General features: G+C 37.3%; 1 long non-coding RNA gene across 1 annotated transcript in view; it reads left to right on the top strand.

Moving 5' to 3' along the window:
• Positions 1–2,819: 2,819 nt before the first annotated feature.
• LOC135968724 (uncharacterized) overlaps positions 2,820–23,980 on the top strand; it is a 29,651-nt gene continuing 8,490 nt past the window's right edge. Inside the window, exons 1-2 of the long non-coding RNA XR_010583678.2 lie at positions 2,820–7,137; positions 8,019–8,133. This is a non-coding gene — a long non-coding RNA (uncharacterized lncRNA). The remainder of the gene's footprint in view (positions 7,138–8,018; positions 8,134–23,980) is intronic.

The following is a 23,980-nucleotide window of genomic DNA, read 5'->3' as shown; positions in this document are numbered from 1 at the left end:
TATTTTCATCATGGAATGAAAGGAAGAAATGAAGCATAGAATATTAGATTATTAAATCAAATTTTCCTTTTTCTTTCTTTTCTTTCTTTTTTTTTTTTAAACTGAAGCACAAAGTGGCTGAGTGACTTAGTTGGTTGCATAGTTCACTAGTACATATGTGGGACTAGTTCTAACTCTCCTGATTCTTGAATCAGTATACTTAGTAATTAGTAGATATATGTAGTTTTCAACTAAAGAATAAAACGTAAGGTAGCTTATTCTTGCTTCATATAATTAAATATTTAAAATAAAATTGATACAATAAATTTCAAAAGTTTTTATACACTGAAAAGGAAGTGTCTTTCATTCTTATGATTTGACTCCACACAGACATTCATTAGCTTTGCTTCCTTTCCAATTTGGCCTGGACCCAATGATCAATTGCTTCAACTATTCTCAACCAGAATCCTCAATTCCCTTAAGACACTGAATGTCCGTATCACCCGCTTTCCAGGCCCCCAGCTATAGATCAATGATCTGTTTTCTTGATTTCTGCTTCTGGGTTTCTGAGAAGTGCTCAAGAAAGTTGCATAACCTTGCTGATGGTGTCATTACTAGTGAAAATGTTCCAAACTCACTCAGGCCACCGACGATGCTTAGCAATTCTTTTATTCATCCATAGCAGGGTCCCTTTTCCAGTCTTAAAAGGCTTTTGTAAACCACTCCTTTTTTTCTTAATCCCTAGCCTCATCCTTGACCTTTAGCTGGGCAGATGGTGTTTCCTTCTTGACTCAAAACATCAAGGCCATCAGAAAAGCATTTCTTCAGTATTATCCTTGTTCGTTTCTGAAATGAAAAATATACTTTCTTCATCTTTCCTTCCTTTCTTAGAGGAAGGAGAATGGTCAAGAGCAGGGGCTCTGTAGTCAGACTGAGCATCTCAACTCTTCAACCTGTTAGTGTGTGACTTCAGGCAGGTTATTTACCTGTCCTGTGCCTAAGTTTCCTTCTCTGTGAAATGGGGGCAATAACAGTATCTGCCACCCAGGCTTGAGATGAGGAGTAATGAGGTAATGTTCCTAAAAGCATAAGAAATTGCTCTGCTCTTCCCATAGTAAACCCTATTGCTTCCCTTGTTGGTTTTGAGCAATAATTATTTCCCATCCTTCTCTTCTTTTAAGAGAGATACCATCTTCTCTTCAGTTTAAGAGCACTTCTAACTGTCCCCTACTCTAAGAAGGTCAGTGCTTGCACTCTACCTATCTCTTTAGTTTTTATCTAACTCTAACTCTTATTGTGAACTTAATCTTGTCTCACCCTTGTTCTCCTATTATTACATAAAGCTGGCAACTTTGAGTAGTTTCTGAGCTGCCACTGGAACTCAGGCCCAGAATTCATGGTTGGGTGAGATGGCCGTTGAAATCCACTGACTCCAAGATGTTATGATTCTGTGAGTAAAGATGTAAGGTAGAATTGATTCCTCCTCATAACTAAAAAGAGTTTGTGTGACAACTATTTCTGTGAATCCTTGTGGGGCAAATTAGAAATGAAGTCATAGCAAACCTGACAGAAACAAGCAATGGGGAAAGGATTTCCTATTTAATAAATGGTGTTGGAAAAACTGGCTAGCTGTATGCTGAAAACTGAAACTGGATCCCTTCCTTACACCTTATACAAAAATGAACTCAAGATGGATTAAAGACTTAAATGTAAAACCTAAAACCATAAAAACCCTAGAAGAAAACCTAGGCAATACCATTCAGGACATAGACATAGGCAAAGACTTCATGACTGAAACACCAAAAGCAATGGCAACAAAAACCAAAATAGACAAATGGGATATAATTAAACTAAAGAGCTTCTGCACAGCAAAAGAAACTATCATCAGAATGAACAGGCAACCTACAGAATGGGAGAAAATTTTTGTAATCTATACATCTGACGAAGGGCTAATATCCAGAATTGGCAAGGAACTTAAACAAATTTACAAGAAAAAACAAACAACCCCATCAAAAAGTGGGCAAAGGATATGAATGGACACTTCTAAAAAGAAGACATTTATGAAGCCTACGAACCTGAAAAGAAGCTCATCATCACTGGTCATTAGAGAAATGCAAATCAAAACCACAATGAGATACCATCTCATGCCAGTTAGAACGGTGATCATTAGAAAGTCAGGAAACAGCAAATGCTGGAGAGGATGTGGAGAAATAGGAATGCTTTTATACTTTTGGTAGGAGTGTAAATTAGTTCAACCATTGTGGAAGACAGTGTGGTAATTCCTCAAGGATCTAGAACCAGAAATACCATTTGACCCAGCAATCCCATTACTGGGTATATACCCAAAGGATTATAAATCATTCAGCTATAAAGACATATGCACACGTGTATTTATTGCAGCACTATTCACAGTAGCAAAGACTTGGAACCAATCCCAATGCCCATCAATGGTAGAATGGATAAAGAAAATGTGAAACATATACACTGTAGAATACTATGCAGCCATAAAAAGGATGAGTTCATGTCCTTTGCAGAGAAATGGATGAAGCTGGGAACCATCATTCTCAGCAAACTAATACAGGAAGAGAAAACCAAAAACTGCATATTCTCACTCATAAATGGGAATTGAACAATGAGCACACACTGGGGCCTGTCAGGGGGTGAGGGGCTGGGAGAGGGATAGCATTAGGAGAAATATTTAATGTAGATGATGGGTTGATGGGTGCAACTAACCACCATGGCATGTGTATACCTATGTAACAAACCTGCATGTTCTGCATATGTATTCCAGAACTTAAAGTATACACACACACACACACACACATACACATACACACACACACACACTCTCTCTCTCTATATACATAAATGAAGTCATATATATATACTATATACTATATATATATATGCATGAAGTCATAGAAGTTCCTCTGTTCCTCTGTAGACAAGCTGAAAGTCTTTGTAGAGACCTTCCAGTACAAGCTATTGCTATTCATAATATACTTGAAGAAATGGAGTCTTGGAAACATTAAATGACTTGGTAATTAAAAATAGAGTCAGGCTTAGAACCCTGAATTCAAAGGATGGAAGGTAGTGTAGTGAAGGTCGATCACTGAGTTTATCAAGTTGACTGATAATGAAAACACACAAATACACTTCTGTGAGAGCTTAGGCATAAGGATCATTTTCAGGAAATTTTATAACTTTTGTCTATACCTCATTCTATTGGTTTGTGATGTAGTTGTATCTCCTGAGCCCACAGAGAAATTGAACTGTGCTTTTCAGATTATCCAAAGTGATGGAGCCTTGCTGTAATTCCCTGGTAGAGTCCAGACTACATCAAATTGCCCAGGAGGTTGATATGTCTTGAAGGATTTTGGTAACCAAGGTCTCTAGGATTGGACCCAAGACCAATCTACTTTTGTTACCAGAGGTTGGGGGTGAGGTGGGGTGGAGGGATTGGAGAGGTGTTGGTCAAAGGACACAACATTTCAGTTAGACAGGAGGAATAAGTTCAGGAGATTTATTGTACATCATGGTGACTACACTTAATAACAATGCATCGTATACTTGAAATGGCTATGAGTAGATTTTAAGTGTTTTCATCTCAAAAATAATAAGTATATGAGGTAATGCATATGTTAAATCACTTAATTTAGGTATTCCACAGTGTATGCATATATCAAAACATGTTGTACATGATAAATATACATGACTTTTACTTGTCATCTGAAAAATAAAGACTAATTTCAAAAGTAATTGTGTGTTCTTCTCACTGCATTCTATCACTTGGCATATCATGGCAATTTGTCCTATAACTAATCATTTTGATTACTCAATTTAGGTAGTGTCTGTCAGTCTTCTTTACTGTGAACTTATTCTTTTTCTCTTTGCAATTGATAAGTTTTCTGTGGGAAGGTATTTTGAAACTATGTAAATATCCCATTTCTAATCAATCTTTTATTTGTTTATTGGTTTATATCACTATGGCTTCATGGTTTTCAATTTTTATTTAATGGATTATAATAATCTATTACTATTATTATTTATGTCGATGCTCAAATTGCCACCTATTTGGTCAGTCTTTCTTTAAATTGCTTTTTGTATTTTCAGACCTGTCCCTATCATTCTTTGATTACTTCCTTGCTTATTTTGTGTATAATATTCCTGCCAATCCTATAATCAGCCATTTCTTCTTTGAGCCTTTATCCCTTTTAATGGAGAACAGTATCCAGAAGCCAAGATCTGGTTACTAGGAGTACTCACTGCTATGGGGGTATTGCTGCTCCCAGTCCTTTGGGGTGGACAGAGGTAGGTGATGTACACACATACTTATATTCACAAATACACATTTATACATGCATATACACATTTATGTTCATTTTTTTGATATACATCTAGATAATGAAAACTATGAGTTTACACAGGTATTTCTGTGTACATTTACTTATTTGACCAGTTTTCTTGAATATAATTAATCTCCCATCTCAACCATTACTCCTTCCCTTGCATGGATGTTTTCCTAGCTCACTCAGGCTCCAGCACCTCGTGTTAGGCACTTCCTTTCCATGGAAGTCCTGCTTTATCTTTCCATGGGCTCAGTAACTGATGTCATGCTATACGTCCAAACCCCCCATGGATGCCCTCTCCAACCTGCTCAAGCTCCGACTTCCCACACTGGGACACCCTGCATAGACACCCTCCTTATCCTCCTTGGCCCCAACATCTATGCCAGTCTGCCTCTTTTTATTGATGCCCTGCTCACCTTGCTTGAGCTTTGAAATCTCATTTTAGGTCTCCCTCCAGTCTAGATGCCTTCCTCATCCCATCTCTCCATCACGTGGTTTTCCTCCCTACTCTACTCAGGTTCTGATACTCACAGCAACCTCCTCCTCTAGGTGGATCCCCTCCTCACCCTGGGTGAGCTCTGATAGTCTGCTCAAGGTCACCATGGCTGCCTCCTACTTTCAGCAAATACTGTATGGCTATGCTCCCACAAATGGCTTTAGAACTGAATTTTTTGGGAAGGCAAAGAAACTGAAAGGAGAGTTGACAATTGGAATTTGTCATTGGAATTCATCCCTAATTCCAGTTTTTCCCTCCAGTTCTGACCATTCCTAGCCCATCTTGCCAGCTCATTGCATCATTTGTCTTGCCAGGTCATCTTGGTTTCTTACTAACTCTTGTTTGCAGTTTGCTTGACTTTGGTGTGTGTCCATTAAGACATGCCTCTGGCTTAGCCTCCCAGGGCTGCATCACCACCTCAGCTCCAGGCTGCTAGATGACAGTTCAGGTTCAGGTTCAGGTTCAGGCTTACTCAAGCTGCTTCTGCGGCAACCACAACCATTCTCAGGAGGAAGAGCTAGAGCAAGTGATACCAAACAAAGGGTTGTCTCTGAGGGGTGGTTGTTGAAACTATAGGTGTGGAAGAAGTTGTCCAAAGGAAAAGTGAAGAAAAGGAAGAGGAAAATAAAGAGTATCTTGTGAGGAATATTTATATGTTTATATTTAAGATAAATAAGGAGAAAAGGAAAAAAGGAGTTAGAACAGAGACTAACCTACAACCTGGAAAAATTGAAGTAGCTGCTGTAGGTGACTAAGTTCTTTTTGAGGAGAATTTGACTCAATGCTGTGTCCTCAAACAATTAAAATGGGAAAAATAGCATTATCATTGTTACAAAGCCTGAGTAAACCAAGAAATATGACATAGAATGCCTTATTACAGTAAAAATGACTCAGTAGGCTGAGTTAAACTAAGTGATTCATCTATGCAGCCTGTCAGATCATCTGACAATTATTTTGCCTGACTTTGGAGTTCAGGGTCAGTTAAAAGAGATTTGCCTCTTCTGTTTTAGTCAACTTTTAGGGTGGATAGTTTGTTCTGGTAATAGCACCCATGAACTTATTATAAAAAACCTTGGGGGAGAAACCCTTCAAAAAGCATAGAGATGTCACTTGGATAGCTTGGGTGAAGTTATTTGCCTAGGTGACCTTGTTCAGATGGGCAGATTCTCTGGTAATATAAGTAGTATGTTTGTCTATCTTATTTACCGCTATATCCTCAGCACCTAATACAGTGCATGGCACATTGTACATGCTCAGTTGGTACCTGTAAAGTGAATGAATAAAGGAAGATTTGTCTGTACTTCTTTGAGAAGTCATCATCTGATGGTGGGGAGGACTCACCTCAGAAATTTTTTTTGGATAACAGTGGGAAGATGGTCACGCTCTAAACATTTTTCAAGATGGTCATCAAGGGCCAGGTGCAGTGGCTCACGCCTGTAATCCCAGCACTTTGGGAGGCTGAGACGGGCAGATCGCAAGGTCAGGAGTTCAAGACCAGTCTGGCCAACATGGTGAAACCCAGTCTCTACTAAAGATACAAAAAATTAGCCAGGCTTGGTGGTGGGTGCCTGTAATCACAGTTACTTGGGAGGCTGAGGCAGGAAAATCACTTGAACCTGGGAGGTGGAGGTTGCAGTGAGCTAAGATTGTGCCATCGCATTCCAGCCTGGGCAACAGGGCGAGACTTTGTCAAAAAACAAAACAAAACAAAAAACAAAACAAAACATCATTATTTGGTATATTAAAGTTGTTCTCTGCAATAAGGCTTTATTTACTGTGAATTTCCTTCATAGAAATTGATGCTGTTCTTTGGTGCTTATAATGTAAAACTTTCCCAGAAGGTCAGACAGTAAATCACCTAAGAAATGGGTGTCTAGATCGTAGATGACAATGTAACAGTTGGAGGTTCTTTTAGAAGCAAGTAGCTATCTGGGTTGAAATAACTGAGGAGTAATGTATAATCAGCTTATTGGGCCTGAGATGCATTCCACCCAGGAAGGCAGTTGTGCTGATTGGGTCTTTTCCTCACATAGCAAAATTTCCAGTAATTGTGGTGACAAAACCATGACCATTTATGAGAAAGTTATTGCAGTGATTAAGTAATATGTCTTTGAGATGGCTTAATAAAAATTATTATAAAGTGGTCCCCTCCATCACAATTATTTTTCATTTTTATGTTTACCAGACCACTGCAATTTATTTATGTATTTATTTTTTAAGAGATGGAATCTTACTATTATGCTCAGACTGGACTTGAACTCCTGGCCTCAAGTAATCCTCCTGCCTCAACTTCTCAAGTAACTGGGACTACAGGTATGTGCCACCATGCCTGGTAAAAAATACTAAAATTTAATTAGCATACACTCTATGCCTAGCATATTCTCTATGCCTAGCATATTTAATTTTTAAAGATTTATTTAGCTGTTGAGTAAAACATAGATGATGATTAATAGTGTATGCTTCACTTAGAGAAATCAGTTATGAAACCACCCTAATGGTTAAGAGCTATTGCTCAAGAATAGACAGATATGAGTTTAAATTTTGCCTCCTCTTTTTTTTTCTAGCTGGGCTTTTGGGTGTGTTATCAAATGTTTCTTTGCCTAAATTTACCCAGCAATAAATGGGATTTACTAATATTATTTACTTCACGGAGATGTTTGGAGCATTCAATGAGATAATGTATTTAAAGCATTTAGCTTAGTATCTGGCAAATACTAAGCATTAAATCAATATTAATATTCTTTGTTATGGAAGGATTTGCCATAGATTTCCTTCAAATGCTCTGCTCCCCTTAAATGTATCAATTTACATGGAACTTCCTAGGAGCTCAGATATTAGATAAGATAAACAATATATATGTGAAAGAATAATATTTTTCATTAAATTTAACCCAGGGACATGTGGTTCTCAATGGGAGTAGGATGGGGAGGAGGGCAGTGCTTCCCAGTGTGATGGCTTTTGGAAATGTACGAGCTGTCTTTGGTCCACATATACTAGTTAAAGATCTCTGGGTGAGTGACATTTACCTTTCATAATATAAAGAACATTGCTAGTTAGTATTATCAGTATAAAATGTATAGAATGTTAACTGATTTAAAAAATGGCAGCAATGCTCATTTTCACATAGGCATTTAGAATGAAACATTGATGAGATTTGTGATATATGTTCTTATGCAATTACTATTTTTATTCAGCATAATGATTTGGAATGATGCCTAATAAAATAAATGGTTGACCAGAAGATTAATAATATGTTGGTTTCTCAATAGAAGATGAGGAAAACATGTCTTTAAGATTCTTACCAATAAGGTAAAGTATCATTCAGGTTGTTCATTCATTCATTCTATTTATTTATTCAGCAAACATTTAATGAATGTCTGTTATGTCCATTCTGATTTATTTATTTATTTATTTATTTATTTATTTATTTATTTATTTATTCATTTTGTGTTTCTTTAATTTTATTCCTCTTTTATTTTGGATTTTTCCTGTTACCTCTTCAAGAGAGAACATTCTGCTTTATTTAATCTGCATCTAGTCCAATGATTGACAGATTGTTAAGCACAATAATAGGTGCTTAGCAAAAGAACATTGGATCATGGATTGATGAATGAGTGGTAGTTGAATAATAAACACATGATCCCTGCTCTCTAGAAAGTTATAACCCAGTGGGTTAGAGAGATGGTTTGGGAGACAGAAAAAGCTCTTTGAGAATGCCTTTTATGCTTTCTGCCTTAGCTTCAAATTTTAGTACGTAATATATAAAGTAGCAAATGTGCAGATTCGAGTCTGATATACAGAGATCTGTCTAATAGGGATGGGAGAGAGCCCTGGAATCTACAGTATTAGCAAGAATTCCAGGTAATTCTTATGTATGTGCTCAATGTTCCAATCTTTGAGAAATAATGTTTTAGTCCTCTTATTAGATCCAGAGAAAAGGGTCAAAATTATTGTCAAATTACCTTTACACTTACTTTTTATTGCTGCTACCACCACCACCAAGAACAACATAGCAAAGCAAAGAAAAACAAAATAAAACAAAACACACTTAGATTGCTCCAGGGAAGGGAAGCACTAGGAGAAGCAGTTTGAGTAGCAGTGTGGGCATCTTTCTGAGTTCAGGAGAGTATGGCTTCTAATCTTCTCAGATTTCCCTGGTGGATGAGTGTGGACAAGCAGCATTCTGAACCATTTCTTTATCCTTTGCTGCAGTATTTTCTCCATCTTTTGTGGGGAGAAGTTACTGCTTATACTAATTTTACAGAACTGATGGCTATTTAGAAAGGCTGGCTTATCTTACCCATTCCTGAGTTTCTATTACTGTAGCTGTAGTTAACATTAGGGCTATTTGACCTTGGTGACTGTAAATGTCATAAGGCTATTCATACAAGATGTGATATTCTCATAAACAGCTTCTGCGAAAAGAAAGATACATACTTACACAAAGTAGCAGGCTCAACCAGTTGGAGAACTGATAGCAAAAAAGGACTTTGACTACTTTTCTGTCACTTGGTGTCACTATACACAGTCTAAGCATAACAATGTCTTTCAATTTCCAAAGTGCAAAAATTTGACTACCTCACACATTGGAAAGAAGATGAAATAAAAAAATTTGAGAACCACTTGTCTTTTTGAGTATCTTGAAGGAGAAAGTGAGTCTTGCTCTTCTAAATTTTAATGTGCAGCTTTAGGCAGAGGGATTTGTGGTAGCTGAGCAGAAACTGGTCTTGGGGAATCCTGGCTCACTGTGGAGTCAATCACAAGTGCTAGAACATTCATCGAGCTGTAGTTGATCTTTTGGAGGGTGGATTTCCCACATCCCCAGTGTTATGGGGACAAAAACAAGAGGGCTTTAAAGGTTGGGGTGGCCACTGGGCACCACTTTCTGGCCAGCTCAGAAACACAGCAGTGGATAAATCTCTCCCATGGAAGATGCAAAGCTACTCAGGGTGGTGGTGGCAGGTGAGACTCTCCAGCAGCACTGAGCCAAGGAAGACTGCTTCTAAAGCTAGTTATAAAATTGGGCCAGGAGCACATGGCTAAGATGATTAGATCCTTCACTTAAGTTGCTTGCATAAATGTTGGATGGAGGCCAGTGAGAAAAGATATTCCCTTAGTATTAATACTATATTTCATTGTGGAGCCCTCATGCTCTATCAGGCATCTGCCCAGGGCCCTGCCTATTAGTTTTTGAGTTCAAATTCAGTCACACCCTGGGGGCAAGCAAGTCCTGGAGTTCTGGGCTAGGACTGGTTTTAAAAATTAGCACTTTATGGATCCAAAACCATTGGCCTCCCTGTCTCTTTCAGCATCAGGCTCCTAAGGGATGAGGCAAATTTTCTATTTTTAAAAAATTGTTTAATTTTATTCTTTTTTTTTTTTTTTTTTTTTTTTTGAGACAGAGTCTCGCTCTGTCGCCCAGGCTGGAGTGCAGTGGCCGAATTTTATTCTTATGAAAGTAAAATTCACGTAACATGCATTAGTTACTGTTTAACCATTTTTAAAGGGTTCGATTCAGTGGCGTTTAGTACATTCACAATGTTTACAACAGTTATCACTATCTAGTTCCAGAATATTTTCCTCACCCTCAGAGACCCCATACCCAATAAGCAGTCACTCCATTTCCCCTCTTCCTCCCCCGCCTGGATACCTCTAAGCTGATTTCTCTCTCTACGAATTTCTCTATTCTGGATATTTCATATAAGTGGAATGACACAATATGTGTTCTTTTGCATCTGGCTTCTTTCACTTAGTATAGAGTTTTCAAGATTCATTCATGTCATAGCATGTATCAGTACATCAACAGTTGATGGACATTTGGGTTATTCACATCTTTTGGTCACTGTGAATAGTGCTGCTGTGAATATTTGGGTGTAAGTTTTGTCTGAATACCTGTTTTCAGTTCTTTTGGGTATTTACCTAAAAGTGGAATGGCTGGCTCATATAGCAACTTTATGTTCAATTTTTTTTGAGGAAACACAAACTATTTTCCACAGTGGTTGCACCATTTTACATTCCCAGCAGCAATATAAGGGTTCCAGTTTTTCCACATTCTTGTCAAAACTTGCTACTTTCCATTTTTGAAAAATGATAGTATCATCCTAGTGGGTCTAAAGTGGCATTTCATGGAAATTTTGTTTTGCATTTGCTTAGTGACTAATGATGTTGAGCACCTTAAATGTACTTTTTGGCTATTAATGTCTTTTTTTTTTTTTTTTTGAGAAATGTCTATTAAAGTCCTTAGTCTAATTTTTAATTGGATTTTTAAAAAACTTTTTGTCATTGAGTTGTAAAAGTTCTTTATATATTCTAGATATTAGACCTTTATTAGCTATATAATTTTGAATATTTTCACTCGTTCTGTGATGAAAAAGTTTTACATTTTAATAAAGTCTAATTTATTTATTTTTGTTGTGCATGCTTTTGGTGATGTATCTAAGAAAGCATTACTAAATTCAAGGTACTAAAGATTTACCCTTAAGTTTTCTTTTAAGAGTTTTATTGTTTTTGTAAGTTTATTACAGCTGTGTTCTTTGTTGCCTGTGGCCATTGAAATCTGTTCTGTCAGCTAGTGATTTGAGACATTTCCTTAAACACTGAAATGTAGCAACTTCTTTCTTCATTAAGCATATCACTGGATGCTGTGCATTGTTTATTAGATTATAGAGTTCCAAAGTGATTCAAAAACTGACATCCTTTGCTTTTGTGGCGGAATGGAATATTGGAGTTCCTTCTCTGCCACTTTTGGTGATGACACCTATTCCTACTTTTCTTTGTTAAACATGAATTTTTAAAAACATCCTACATTATGCTGAATAGTGACATTCAAAGATATAAGATTCTAATCCCTGGATCCTGTAAATTTTGCCATGTAAGGGAAAAGGGTCTTTCTAAATATGATTAATGATCTTGAAAAGAAAATAATATCCTGAATTATCCAGAAGGACTTTAAATGTCAGCACATGTATCCATGTAAGAGGACAACACAGGAAGATTTAAAAGACACACACAGAGGAAAATGCAATGTGTCCACAGAGAAGGAGATTGAAGTGATGTGGCCACACTCAAGGAATGCCAGAGCCACGAAAAGCTGGAGGAGGCAAAACCCAAATTCTTCCTCAGAGTTTCCCGAGGGAGTACTGCTCATACATAACCTTGGTTTTGGCTCAGTAAAACTGATTTCAGACTTCTGGCCTCCAGAACTTTGACAGAATACATTTCTGTTGTTTCTAAGATACCAAGTTTGTGCTGAGTTGTTATAGTAGTCCTTGGAAACTAACACTCCTTCTGTTATATTATTGGGCTATTTTATTTCATTTATGGCTGCTGTCAAAGGAAGCTACCTTCAGTGATTTCAAGGTGACTTTTTGACCTATTATGTAATTTACTTCACACACACACACAGAGTATCAATGTGTATATGTGTATATATACACACATACATACATATACAACTATGTATATATACAACTATATATACACACACACACACACACACACACACACATATATATATATAGTTGTAACTGGTACGTCCCTTGCAAAATAAGAGAAAAGGAAACAAAAAACCCCAGGAATTTAATCTTCGGCTTGGCATCTGTTCACTAGAGCATTCCATTACATACCCTATTTATTTTCCACAAACTAGAAGGAAGATGTAAAATATTTATTTGGCATTCAGCCTCAGTGAGAAGGAGCCCAGCACAAATTACAAATATGAAAACCTCTGTATTTCATACAGGCAATATATAGAAGAATAATTATAATTCAATGTGATATTATAATAGTATATTAGCAAAAACTCATAGAATCCCAGAGAAGGGACTTGATTATTAGGGATACTAGACATTACTTCTTGAGGATGTCCCATTAGGTCAAGTCTAAAAGGATGACAGGATTTGCTAGGCAGGGAATGCATAAATATGGAATGTCATGTGCAGGGACACTGAAATGTGAAATGGTGTGATTATCTGAGAGATGTAATGGGAAGTTTTGTTTGTCTAGAAGTTAGAAGGTAAAGAAAAATAGGTGATAATGCTAGAAAAGTAGGGTCCCAAACTGTAGAGGGTCTTGAATGCTCTGATGAGCATTTGATGATTTGATGATTAATCTCTAGGAAACTGGGAGCCAACAGACATTTAAAAGCAGAGAAGAAAGATGATGTTGGAGGTATTGTGGATGATGAACTGGATCAGAGAGTTAGACATAAGAGAAGATAACAACTTAAGCTGAAACAATGGTAATGGGGATAAACTTTAGATTGGAATGACAGCCAAATTTAGAGTTGATAAGGACTTATTAGATTTGTGGTACAGATAGTATAGAGATACTGACATTCAGGAAGAAACTGATAATAATTTTATAGGTTGAATGTTTGTGTCTGCCTAAAATCCATATGTTGAAGCCCTAAACTCCAATGTTATTGTACTTGCAGATGAGGACTTTGAGAGTAATCAGGGTTAGATGAGGTCATAAGGGTGAGACCCTCATGATGAGATAAGTATCCTTGTAAGAGGAGATACCAGAGAGGAGGTTCCATCTTTCTCCCTCCTGTAATGACACAGCAAGAAGGTGGCCATCTGCAAGCTAGGAAGAGAGCCCCCATCAGCAACTGAACAGGGCCAGACCCTGATATTGGACCTTACAGCTTTCAGGGCTGTAAGAAAATAAATTTCTCTGTTTGAGTCACCCAATTTATGGTATTTTCTTCTAACAGCCTGAGCTGACCAACACAATGCTATTGGCTGGTATGTAATACTTAAATATGAAATATTAGTGGCTTTTGACATATTTAGAAGATGAAGGTTGAGTATGAATTTTCTGTTTTTTGATGAACATAACTGGATGTTGGGATCCAATGTCTGGAAATCAAAGTAATTACCATTATTGACTCATTTAGTTCCGGAGAGTGATGGATGAACATTTGCTGCCAGGACTCAATTATTCTTATTATTCACAATCACACATAATTTTGTACTTGGGTTGGGGAGCCAAGGCCAATTTCTCCTTGAAGGTCAACAAGTTATGTGTGCATTTATAAATTTAAAAAATAACCACCTGCCACTTTAACAGGATAATTATATACTATCAAAAAGTTTTGGAGATCATTTCTACAACAGCGGCCAGAATAGTAGAAACGTATTCAATAACTTCACAGTTACTGAAGTTTGGGTTTTCTCTATTATACTTGTTATATATAAATGATTGTGGGAAATATCTATGAAAATTATCATGTTAGAATAACTCTCATGGGAGCATAGTTTCTTAGTAGAATACAATAGATACCATTAATAATAAAGTATGATTTTATATGTTGCTCCTTTTACTTCCTAATCTTTAGACCAATTTTATTCCTAAAATTTTTTCCCTTTGATATGTCTGCAAAAATTTAGCAGTGGAGTGCCTGGACATTGCTTAGTTATATCTGAAATCATTGACAATATATTATTTTTTATAAACTAACCTTCATTATGGAAATTAGAAACATTTCCATAAGTAAAATTGTATTTAACTTAATGAATTTACTTGTCAAAAATAAAAGACTGAAAATATCTTAGTAGCTTGCGAAATGTAGTCATTCAAAAAGTGCCAGCTGCCTTTATTCAGTTTTGGAAGTACCTGTATACATGATTATATTCACCTGCCTAGATTCTCACTATAATTTTCTAGTACTGTTGTAACAAATTACTACAAACTTAGAGGTTTAAGCAATACACATTTGTTATCTTATAGGTCTGGAGGTCCAAAATCTGAAATAGGTCTTGCTGAGCTAAAATCAGGTGTGAGCAGAGTTGCAATCCTTCTGAAGACACTAGGGGAGAATTCATTTTATTGCAATTCCAGCTTCTAGAGGCCATCACATTCCTTGGGTCATGGCTCCATTCCTCCATCTTCAAAATCAGCTGGTGGAGTCTTTCTTCTGATGTGTTTCTCTTGTTCTGACTCTTCTGCTTTGTTTTTCTCAATTTGAGGGCCTTCGTGATCACATTGGGCCCACTCAGATAACCCAGATAAGAACCCATCTCAAGGTTCTTAGCAACAATTCCAGACTTCAGGGAGTTCATAATATAGTGGGAGACATCAATGCATAAAGATGCTTACCAGCATGCATGAGGACTGCTAAGAGGGGCTGTGCAGAACATAAAGAGAGGGCAGAAGGAGTACAATTGCCTGACTCTTCCTGGAACTACCCAAGGAAGGCTTTACAGAAGGGCTAAGTGACCTGGGTCTTTGTGAGAAAGGCAATTGGCCATGCAGAGAATTGAGTCAGTGATATTTCAGGCAGATGAAACATCATAGTCAAGGGCAGGCAAGCAGGGAAGAGCATGTTGCATGTATTATTTGAATAGGAGTGAAAGAATGTCTTACGAACGAAAATAGCATTTCTTATTTATTCAAAGTGTCAACAAATTAAGGAAAAAGTCATATTTGCACTATCAGTTTCATATAAATTGAAAAATAGAAAATATCCAAATAGTACAAATATATCAAATAGATACAACAGAACCATGGTGGTGTAGAATGATCACTTTATTCTGCCACTAACTGGCTAGGCAATCTTGGGCACATTAATGTCTTAATAAAATAAAAGAGCTAGAATAGATACCTTTTAAAGTTCTTTTTAGCCTAACAGTCCATGAAGCAAAACAAACAAACAACTGATGCCACAGTTTCTCTTTTTGACTGAGAAATCTGTGAAAGTTAATCAAATCATTTAGACTGGTTCATGTGTGTGGAAGCAAACAGATATTCTGTTCATCATTTCCATATGGTCTATTGGTAGCCATCCTGAGGCACTTTGCCTGGAAACTTCCCCTTGAAATATTGCAGAGAATAGAGAATTGAGACAGTGTGTTTCAATGAAACATTTGTTAGAGTGGTTTTCACGTGTGTGAAAAATCCGATTTTTTCATGTTCTGCATCATCTGGTCTACTTTCATCTGCTTTAAATATCAGTATGCTCTCTCATGGGGGAAGTCTCTGCCAAATATACTTTATCCCACTTGTATTTGCTGTTTGAGTTTTCTTCCCAGGAGTGTGTGAGGTTGGTAGAACAAGTGGTCCTTTGAAATTTGGCAGAACTTCACATGTGCCACATTTTCTGAAATCTTAGCTCCTAGCTGCTCCCCTTCCCTTACCACCTTTAGGCCTGTTGACTTTTTTTTTTGGCTTTTTGACTATCATACTTTAAACTGAGCAATAATTTTTCACTGAGACTATTGGTCAAAGGCTGATGGTCTCACCACTGCCTATAATAGAAGATTATATCCCAAACAGTCATAATGATAGCTTGGGGGACACTTTTAGAGGAGTTTGGTCTATGATGAGGATCTGTTTTGTTTTTCTTTCACTAAAACACCTCATGTGTAAATTAGTGAAAGAAAATCCAGAAATTTATCTGGTGTTAGTAAACAATAGACTTCGACAGTTACCACTGCAGATGTCATTAGTAATAGAACATGTCTTTATTTCTGCAAATGAAGAGGAAGGCTCAGTTTTACATTTTCCAAAGTTATGTGGCTCCTGTAAATTGGCTACTGTTGCACACTGAGGTAGGTTAATTTAATTACACTGTTTTTTTCTGGAATAATTCATACTAGTTGCTGAAAATTTTCAGGTGGATACGGGTTAACTATTTTCCTAGAGCCTTACTATCATGTCATAATGAAATATGTCTTAGACCAAACTGGACCACGCGAATAGGTATTTGTGCTAGCAGGCACAAAATACTTCATAGAGCCTGTACTGATGAAGTTCAGGTTTCTGATATTTCTGGTGGTCTGACAATGCAAGAATGGTTCTCTCAAGGAAGGCCCAATGACATTTTAGAGGCAAGAATCTTCTCTCACAGTTGATATCAGGCAACCAGAGATCCTTCAACTGGAGCCAAGACCATTTACAGGTCAAGCCACAAACCCTATCTTGAAGGGTTGGGGCTAAAAGTCTCACTAGATTCTTGCACTTTGCTCATGTGAGGGTAGTAACGCCTCCCAAACATCTTAGCCAATCCACATATCTTGAATATTTTAAATTCATCACATAGGAATTTATTTCTATTATAACATTCACGTTGCTAACAAGGCATTGGTTTCACCAATAAAACCCTTTTTAAATAAGAATTATGCTAATTAATAAAGTATTTACTGATGATCAGTGATACTGGTAACAGAAACACTTGTAATAGCCACCTCTGGAGTGTGACCTTAATGGCATATAACTAGCTGACTTCTTCTGGAATACAAATTCCTGGTTGTACCTGGCTTGTAACTCAACCTAATAAATGTGACACCACACTGTCTATGCTGAAGTCCTTTAAAGAAAATTACAGACAACTACTCAACATTACCTTGTGTATTAGTTTCCCATTGCTGTTATAACAAATTACTCCAAACATAGTGTCTTATTCCATTTATGTTGCTGTCAAGGAATACCTGAGACTAGGAAATTTAAAAAGAAAAGAGCTTTTTTTGGCATATGGTTCTGCAGGCCATATAAGAAGCATGGCATCAGCATGTGGTAGGGGCCTTAGGAAGCTCCCACTCATGATGGAAGGGGAAGGACGGCAGGCATCGCATGGTGAGAGAAGAAGCAAGAGAGGGGAAGGATGTGCCAGGCTCTTTTCAACAATCAGCTCATGTGAAAAACAGACTCACTTTTGCATTAATCTATTCACGAAAGATTTGCCCCCATGACCCAAACACCTCCTACTGGTTCCGACTTTCAAGATTGGGGATCACATTTTAACATGAGATTTGGAGGGGACAAATACTCAAAATGTATCACTTAGTGGGTTGAACAGTACAAATTTATTATCTTACAGTTCTGGAGGTCAGAAGTCCAAACTGGTCTCACCACTAAAAATCAAGGTATTGGCAGATTTGCATTCTTTCTGGAGGCTGAGGGGAGATTCTGCTTCTTTGTCCTTTCCAGCTTCTAGAGGCTGCCCTCATTCCTTGGCTCACGGTCCTCTTCTTCTGCCTTCAAGCAGCAATGGCAGGTGGAGTCTTTCTCATGCTGCATAACTCTGGTTTTATGCTTTCATCATCACATCCCCTTCTCTGACTCTCTGTGCCCCCTCTTTCCTCACAAGGACACTGTGTTTACATTGAGCCTGCCTGATAACCCCATCTCAGGATTCTTAATCACAGTTTAAGATTATACAATTTAAGCCTCCTTTTACAGGTTCCAGGGATTAGAATATGGACATCCTTAGGGGGCCATTATCCTGCCTATCACACCCTGTTAATATTCTAAGTAATTTTCTTAAAGATAATTTTGGCTGGGTGTGGTAGCTGATCCCTGTAATCCCAGCACTTTGAGAGGCCAAGGTGGGTAGATAGCCTGAGGTCAGGAGTTTGAGACCAGCCTGGCCAACATGGTGAAACCCCATCTCTACTAAAAATACAAAAATTAGCCCGGTGTGGTGATGAGTGCCTGTAATCCCAGCTACTTGGGAGGCTGAGGCAAGAGAATAGCTTGAACCTGGGAGGCAGAGGTTGCAGTAAGCCGACCTGGGAGACACTGCACTCCAACCTGGGTGACAGAACCAGACTCTATCTCAAAAAAAAAAAAAAAGATAATTTTAATTTCACTTAATGGAATTCTATAGTAAGAAGAAAAAAACACAGGCTTTCGATCTTACAGATCATGGTAAACTCTGGCTCCTTAAGAGTTGCAAGCCATGGGAAAGAAAACTAAAGTAATAAATATATATCTTGCAGAGTTGCCATAAGGATTAGGTTAAATAATGGATAAAAGGGACTTAGTCTGGTGTCCAGCACATAGGAGATACCAAGTAAAAGGCAACTAAAGTTAGCTTTCATGATGATTAATTGAATTTTGAAGATATACAGATCTTCAGAAATCATTGTGTCTAGCAATTTTCTACCTTTTCAGCAGCAGAACTACCTTCTTATAGTCCCAAATAAAATCTTACTTAGAACTTTATGAATAACCTCAATTTATAAGAAAAATAACAGCAATAGATACGTCCCTTTGATGGCATAAGTTTTTCCTGCTCCTCTTCCTCCTTCCTTGCCTTCCTCTTCTTTTTTCCTTCTTCCTCCTTTCCTCCTTCTCCTTTTTCTTCTTCTTTCTTGCCCTCCTTTTCCTCTCCTCTTCCTTCTTTTCCCCTCCTCCTTTTTCTTATTTCTTGCCCTCTTCCTCCCCTTCTTCCTCCTTTCCCTCTTCCTCCTTCTCTCCCTCCCCTCCCCTTTCTCCTCCTCCTTCTTTTTTGCCCTCCCTCTTCTTCTCTACCTCCTCCCCCTTTCTTGCCCTTCTCCTCTTTCTTTTTTCTCATCCTCCTCCTTTTCCTTTTTACTTACTGGTTTCCTTCTCCCCCTCTTCCTCTTTTCCTCCTTCCCCTTCCCTTTTTCTTCTTCTTCTTCTTGTTTATCCTGTAATTCCTACTTTGGCAGACAATGTTTTTGCTGTTTCCACAGCCAATGATCTCTATAGTTTAAAGACAACCACTTGGAAACCATGGGTGTAGCATGACCTCTTAGTTTACACTGGAAGAAAAAGAGGTACAGAGAAGTTAGTGGCTTCCAAGGTCACACAGCTACTCAATGGAAGAACAGGTACCTGAATTCCTTACTCCTGATTTCCAGTCCAACTCTTTTCCCTATATTGCATTGGAAGTGGGGTAAGGCAGAGTGACCAGCAAGCTGCTAGAGGAATGAGGAATTTTAGAAGATTTAGTTAAGGCAAACATCCTTAATGATAGCTAAAGTAAACGGAGTCTCCCTTCCATAAACTCTGGTCTTGTACATCACAAAAACAGTATTCTGAAGTACAGAATTTGGCACTTCATCAGCACCACATGAAAAGAATGTTGTTTGTGAAATATACTAGATTAGAAACAGCTTCTCTTCAGCTCAACAGTATTAGAAATTTTGTTTGAAGCCTGGACTCCTCCACAAAGATTTAGGGTTTTGAATATAGGTTCCAGAGAGCTGTACTCTGCTGAAAATCTCAGAACACATTGATAGGAAAAGGCAAGTGCTTGCAAAACAGGGCATGGCTGTCTTCTGCTGCCCCAGCAGGCTCAGTGGGACTAGAAATCTTCATTTTCAACTTCCCATTCAACACTGGAGTCAGAGTTCTTTCTCTACAAGGTGCTCTGAGGTGTTACTGAAGAGACAGCATAAGTTGCTTGCTGAGTTATTGTATAAAAACAACTTTAGTTTAGCACAGCCCTGAAACACAATACTGTTCCCTTTCAGACTCAAACAAAAAATCAACAGTCCGAAGAAACAGTCTGGCCCTTGTCTGAAATTAGTGAAGAATAGGGTGCTAGTTTTAAAACCAATGTCACATATTCTAGGATAAAGTATATTTTATTTAATTATCTTATTATTTCTTGAAGGAGCTTTAAAGTAAACTCTGAATTGTATGTTTTTCATGGTCCTACTCAACGTGATATCTTGGGGTAGTACTCTAAGTATACAAGTACAAGTGTGTCTATTATCTAGACAATAGATTTAGTCCACAATAAAGACTGACAGTAAAACTGCTTAGCTCAGGTTAACCAAAGGCTCCAATATTTAGGATGAATGTTGGAAACTTCAGCCAAAAACTTCAGCAAGAAAACAAATGAGAGGTTAATTATCTTGCCAAAAGAACTGATTTGTTTAGTAAAAAATGAAGATAAAAAACATCATGTATCCAAAACCTACCCCTTTTATTGTTTGAGTCAGCTTTTTATTCTGACTATATTGCTCGTACACATACAACCGATGAATTATGTGGCAGAGGTGCTTGGTGAGAAATTTGAGACTAGAATTAAAAAATTACTTATTGGGCCAGGCATGGTGGCTTCTGCCTATAATCCCAGCACTTGGGAGGCTGAGGCAGGTGGATGACCTGAGGTCAGGAGTTCGAAACTTGACCAACATGGTGAAACCCCATTTCTACTAAAAACACAAAATTAGCCAGGCTTGGTGGCGCATGCCTGTAATCCCAGCTACTTGGAAGGCTGAGGCAGGAGAATAGTTTGAACCCAGGAGGCAGAGGTTGCAGCGAGTCAAGATCATGCCATTGCACTCCAGCCTGGGCAGCAAGAGCAAAACTCCATCTTAAAAAAATTATCTATTTATCAATACTGATTTTCCTTAAAGGGCAGTTTGGTGTAGTAATACAACAGCATAAACACAGGATTTAGTTTGGCTAGACTTGGCTTAGAGTTCTAGATTTAGCACTTAGCCTTAGAAACCTAACAACTTCAGGAGAGTTTTCTTATCTACATGATAATACAACATTCCATGCCTAGTTTTTGAGAGATTAAGTAATAGACTGATGTAAAAGTGTTTGGTGAAATATTATAGAAAGTTAGTATTATTTCTCTGATATTTTTCAGATCCATATTATCTACTTCCAGTGACTTCTGACTTCTGTATTTTTTGGTAGAAAATTACTGGCTACTCTGACCTGTTACTTCCATCTTGGAATGTTGATGGAATGTTTCCCTTATTCCTTATTTGTGAGGTCTGCTTCATGTTTCATGTAGAACCTAGTTCCTGCCTCTTATTTGGAAGGTCTTGATTAATATTCCATGGGAAACATTTTACTCATTTAATTATTCTAATACTACAGAGTTTCTTTACTTCTTTTAACTTGGCACAAAAATTTTCACTCACTTGCACCATGATTTTGACATTTGAATCTTATCTGTCTCCTTGAACTTTCTCTCTTTTGGCTGCTTTTCCTGATTGATCTCCTTAATTCTAAGGACAATTCAAGATGGGTATGGAAGGGGAGAGAGAAAAACATCCAAGTAGAGCTATGAAACGCTTTATTATAGAAATAAAAACATCAGTGGGAGTTGTTTATAGCAATTCATCTAAGAAAATGATTGGTAAGAAAATATTCATAAAATAGCTACATAAGTATGTTGACATAATGCTACATAGTAATAAAAAGGAGAAAATGGTACCCAGTGGGTTGGAACCTAAAATTAAGAATCTATGTTAGAAAAGACACAGATTTGCTAATGAAGAAAAATGAGCTACCTTATACCTAAAGTACCTATGTGAAAATCTGCTGTAAGGTTGACACATACTGTTGAAAATTATAATTAAGATAAAAATGAGAGAACCATAGAACTACCATTTTGAGATCATATTAAGAGGCTATGTGAACAGAGAGAAAAAAAGTGATTAATGTGCTAATTCAAAATATAAGATTGACATGAGGTTGGATTGTAATAGTCATGAGTACTTCAACTGTCAAGACATGCTCAAGTCTTCTTAGGCTAAATCAAGAGCCTCTAACAAAGAATGTTTAACTTGTGTTGCCGACAGGTTCGTTTCCCTATAGGTATGAGAATTGTCCTGGTTAATGAAACGGTAATAAAAAGAAATGCATGACAAAGTGACTGTGTCATCTTAGCAGATCTTGGTGAACCAGAATTCTTGGTTCATAATACAAATTTTAGCCATGGAAGAAGTGAATGTTTGAAGACACAATTAAATAAGATAATGCACACGAAACACTTAGTGTAAGCTTTTATTTCTTAGAGCTCAATTTATAGCAGTGTAGGAGAATGTCAGTTTTCCTTGGTCTCGGACTTTTAACAAAGTATTGTAACTGAATTAAGGGCGGGTCTTTCTTGTGCTGTTCTCCTGATAGTGAATAAATCTCACGAGATCAAATAGTTTTAGGAAGGGGAGTCCCTTTACATAAGCTCTGTTGCCTACTGACATGTAAGGTGTGACTTTGCTCCTCATTTACCTTTAGCCATCATTGTGAGGCCTCCCCAGCCAAGTGGAACTGTGAGTCAATCAAGCCTCTTTCCTTTATAAATCACCCAGTCTTGGGTATGTCTTCATTAGCAGTGTGAAAACAGACTAATACAGCAGAGTTTCTCAGCTGTCTTTGTTTTTAAAATTTTTTATCAAGGCAAGTGCACTTTGGACTAGAAATATAAAGTATACAGAGAAGATTGAATTTCAAGAAGAATGAAGAAACTGGTTAAGTGACTTCTAGTTGTTTTGCCTTGTTGTATTAGGTTCTAGAATTCTGAGGCAACCAGCAAAGGAAATAGAAAAATAAAACCCTGATTTTAGTTTTCTTTTAACAGTCGTGAAAGCACTGTAGCACGAAGAATGGGAATGAACGAATGTGGTTTTGATTTTCAAAAGGGGTCACAGGGAGATTTTGCATTTGATAGACCGATAAGCCAACCAAATTTGAGCTTGGTTTCAATCTCAGGAAAATTTCTGGATGCATTAGTTAAAGGACGGTTGGTGTAATCTCTAGGAAACAGTGTGTATTCACTGAAAACAGTTCACATTAGGCTTTTCTTAATGCTATCTTTCATTGAACTCTAGAACAGAGAAATGCTGCGTATGGTGTGTTTCTCACTACATCCTTACAGAAATGCTGGAGAGATGTGAGTTGGATCTTTGTAATTAGATGAATGTGTAACTATTTGACAGACTATACCAAAAGTATCTATAAATGGGTTATTTTGAGCCTATGAGAAATAGTGGAAAATTCTTCCACTAGTTTTAAACCCTTCAAATTTATCAGTGACCTCTGAATAGATGTTTGCTACTTATTGAATTTGTATTAGGTAAGTAGTAGGAATATATTGCGTGAAAAAATATAAAACTATAGGCAAGATCTACTACTAAAGATGAAGTCTGTTGCAAATAAATGTTTTATTTTCCTCCAAATAAATCACATAACTATTAAACTGAAAAAATATGACTTAGAAGCTCATCTAAAACTTATTTAGAAAATGACAGTAACTTTAATGTGAATTAGCATATGGTCACCATGAAAACTAGCTCTATTGGTTGTTGCAATAGTAAGATTATCATGTCCAGAATTAGGGAAACAGTAGTCATTCTTTACTTAATTTCAGTTAAATTGCCCATGAAGCATTGTGGTGCCAAGTATAAACACTCGAAAAGATAAATTGGTGCACAGGAAGAGAGAAATGACCAGGATGGGGGAACCATGCCATAGGATGATGGCTGAAGACACGTGAAAAGAGAAGACTTAGAGGACATGTGAGAGTTGTTTTCAAACATTTGAAGAACTATTTTATGGTGAATGTAAAATTAGGTCCAAAAGAATGAAGTTGTAAGATAAGAGGTTTCAGCTCAACATGATACAGCATTCTACAGAGCTCCTCAGAATTGGAGAAGCA

The sequence above is a fragment of the Macaca fascicularis genome, chromosome 1, assembly GCF_037993035.2.
Source record: "Macaca fascicularis isolate 582-1 chromosome 1, T2T-MFA8v1.1".
Lineage (NCBI taxonomy): Eukaryota > Metazoa > Chordata > Mammalia > Primates > Cercopithecidae > Macaca > Macaca fascicularis.
Note: the sequence above shows the minus strand (reverse complement) of the source record. Positions and strands in the feature narration are given on the sequence as shown.